Below are 3,645 nucleotides of genomic sequence, written 5' to 3'. Positions count from 1 at the left end.
CTAATTATATGGACAAAAACAGGAGAGCTCCATAAATGTGCCCCATTGTCACTTGAATACAGCGACTTAAATATGATTATTTTCCTCAAAACAGGCTTTATCGTGTTAAAGCGAAAAAAATCCTAGTTATTTGGTAGTGCCATATTTGTTCCCTGCTCAGAATTTTTACTTATTTTTTCCCCACACAGCAAAACGTGACAGAAAACATAAAAAAAAAAAATTAAGCTTTACACTGAGGTAAGAAATATTACACATCTCCGGGGAAAATCGAAAGAAAAACCCGCCGGCGACACCTCACCGAAGTGACCGAACCTGACTGACAGGAAAAACGCCCACCAACAATATTTATATAGTAGGCTCGTACTAAGCCCCGCCCATTTCTACCTCAGACGTTCCCGCCATTTTCTGGCTGTCAATTATTCTCCCGTCGGCTTTCCTGCTCACACACCTCCCAGTATCACAGTCAGTAATGGGGAGGCATCGACTCCCCCCCCCCCGCTACTTACGTCCCACATACTGCACAATTCCTTCTCCTCAGAAACGAACTAGAGGAAGGAGGCGACATCACGTGATCAGCTTCAACCAATCAGCACAGCAGGGAGTTAGAAAGACAGGCACACGTGATCAGCTCCATGTAAATAGATTCAGGCAGGCTCTGACAGCCGGCTCGTTGGTCTAGGGGTATGATTCTCGCTTAGGGTGCGAGAGGTCCCGGGTTCAAATCCCGGACGAGCCCACTTTTTATGTTTATTATTTATTTCTATATATGTGACATCTAAAGTTATAAATATTCCAGGAGTTGCCTATTTTCCTTTTTCTGGTTCAAAGGAATCGTTCAGAATTGAAGAAAAGCTGGCTGACAACCCCTGCGTGTGCCATGGTGAGGGTCATGTTAGTTGTCACCCAGCTTTTCCAGGCTTCTGAATGCCTAACGATCCCATGATATCTTTCTAGTTATTCTAAATAAACAGAAAATCTGTTCTGGAATCCAGAAGCTGGGTGACAACCTGCCCTAAAGGGGTTCTGCACTTTGTTTTAACTGATGATCATCAGCTTCTGATCGGCGGGGGTCCGACACCCGGGACCCCCGCCGATCAGCTGTTTGAGAAGGCAGCGGCGCTCCAGTAGCGTCGCGGCCTTCTCACTGTTTACCGCCGGTGTTCCGGAATTTTCTGCTACCCGGAATATTTTGCTACCCACGTCACTTCCGGTAGTGACGTGGGAGGTGTGTCTCTCACCTCGGCTTCTCATTGGCTCTGCCGGGGGTTTGTCGGCGCAGGCGCGGAGGATTCACCCATAGCGTGAACGTGCCGAGGGTAGCAGAAAATTCCGGACCACTGCGCATGCGCGAAGCCGGAATTTTCTGCTACCTTCGGTTGTCTTCTTTGCGCATGCGCAGTGGTGTGAACGCGCCGAAGGTAGCATAAAATTCTGGCCCACTGCGCATGCGCGAAAAAGACGGCCGAAGGTAGCAGAAAATTCCAGCCCACTGCGCATGTGCGAAGAAGACGACCAAAGGTAGCAGAAAATTCCGGCTTCGCGCATGCGCAGTATTTTTATTAATCGGTCACTTAGACCACATTATGCTGACTAATATAACATTTTAAATCTTTATTTAATTTCCTTAAAACTATCTTCCACAATATAGACATAATACTGTCAAGTAAACGTCACAGAGGTGCTGAAGAGGTCTAGATATTTGCATTTTGTTAAACTTTACTGTTAACTGACTCGGCACTACTGCGCCTGCGCCAAACCGTCCTTTTTCGCGCATGCTCAGTGGTCCGGAATGTTCTGCTACCTTCGGCTCGCTATACAAGACGGCTCGGCGCAGGCGCAGTAGGAGCCGAAGGTAGCAGAAAATTCCGGCCTACTGCGCAAGTGTGAAGCCGTAATTTTCTGCTACCTTCTGTCGGTCTTCTTCGCGCATGCGCAGTGGGCCGGAATTTTCTGCTACCTTCGGCCGTGTCTTTCGCGCATGCGCAGTGGTCCGGAATTTTCTGCTACCCTCGGCGCGTTCACGCTATGGGTGAATCCTCCGCGCCTGCGCCGACAAACCCCCGGCAGAGCCAATGAGAAGCCGAGGTGAGAGACACACCTCCCACGTCACTACCGGAAGTGACGTGGGTAGCAAAATATTCCGGGTAGCAGAAAATTCCGGCACACCGGCCCACTGACGTCACGACTAGTATCAACTAGTGTGGGCGCAGCTAAGCTCTGTTCACTTGAATGGAACTTAGCCGCGCCCAGGCTAGTTGATACTAGTCGTGATGTCAATGGGCCGGCGGTAAACAGTGAGAAGGCCGCGGTGCTACTGGAGCGCCGCTGCCTTCTCAAACAGCTGATCGGCGGGGGTCCCGGGTGTCGGACCCCCGCCGATCAGATGCTGATGATCTATCCAGAGGATAGATCATCAGTTAAAACAAAGTGCAGGACCCCTTTAAGGGTATGTTCACAGGAACCAAAAGGAACGTTTTCTGACTACTCCATTGAAAACCAAACATTTACCATATCAGTTGTCACCCAGGAATTCCCAGGTGGTCTATGGTCACATGACCAGGCAGATCTGACCTTCTAACCTCTAGGAAAGGTGGGTGACCCCAAATGGTGCTCTTGTACAGGGCGGAGGTTGTCACCCAGCTTTCCTCTGGCCCAGTCGTGAGTCCTGGAGTCCGGGACCTGAGGAGGTCATACAGAATAATGAGGGCTCATTCAGACGACCGTGGTGTTTTGCGGATCCGCACATGGCCGCCGCTTTCATAGAAAATGCATATTCTTGTCCGCAGTGTTCTATCTTTGCATCTTTTGAAGCCCCATTGAAATGAATCGGTTCGCGCCCAAAATTGCGGAACGGATGCGGACTCCTTCATATGGTCGTCTGAATGGGCCCTGAGGATGATAAGGCCTCACTAATCGGGTCACCCCCCGCCGAGGGCGAGGACAAGACACCCACATTCCTGGACGGACTTAACCCAAATAATACAGGATCAGTCCGGGGAGATTTATTATATCGTCATATGTGTGTGTACGGAATATACCGACTGAGAAAACCTGAGGCTGCACTACTGACATGTGTGAACACTGCTGTGACTATCTATCTATTATCTATTATCTATCTATTATCTATCTATCTATTATCTATCTATCTATCTATCTATCTATTATCTATCTATTATCTATCTATCTATTATCTATCTATCTATTATCTATCTATCTATTATCTATCTATCTATCTATCTGTTCTCGGCCGAGGAGGCATACGCCCAGCTTGCCTCCGAGTCCGAGAGCCCCAGTGAGGACGAGGATGACCCCACTTTTCTTTTGTCATCCGCATCATCATCTAGCGATGATGATAAGCCCCCAAGGCGGCGGAGACACCGCTAGGCGAAACAAGGGGACCGCCATGTTAGGGACCCTGTGGCCCACACTAGTACGAGCAGCTCTGGGGCTGGTACTAGTTTTCCGGCCTGCCAGAGAAGTCCACCGGAGCCCCCTGCCGGGGAACTTGTCTGGTATACCCCAGAGCGTTTTGAGCCCCTGATTCCTGATTTTGTAGGCCAACCAGGAATCCCGATTTCCACAGTGGGCTTCACTGAATACGACTACTTTAGGCTACTTTCACACTTGCGGCAGAGAGATCCGGCA

General features: G+C 49.5%; 1 non-coding gene across 1 annotated transcript; it reads left to right on the top strand.

The window, feature by feature from the left end:
* The first annotated feature begins 664 nt into the window (after window positions 1–664).
* TRNAP-AGG lies at window positions 665–736 on the top strand. The gene has a single exon. It is a non-coding gene; the product is annotated as a tRNA-Pro (tRNA).
* The last annotated feature ends 2,909 nt before the right edge of the window (window positions 737–3,645 follow it).

The sequence above is a fragment of the Bufo bufo genome, chromosome 3 (assembly GCF_905171765.1).
Source record: "Bufo bufo chromosome 3, aBufBuf1.1, whole genome shotgun sequence".
Classification (NCBI taxonomy): Eukaryota; Metazoa; Chordata; class Amphibia; order Anura; family Bufonidae; genus Bufo; species Bufo bufo.
The sequence above is the reverse complement of the archived record's forward strand: the minus strand, read 5'-3'. Positions and strand labels throughout refer to the sequence as shown.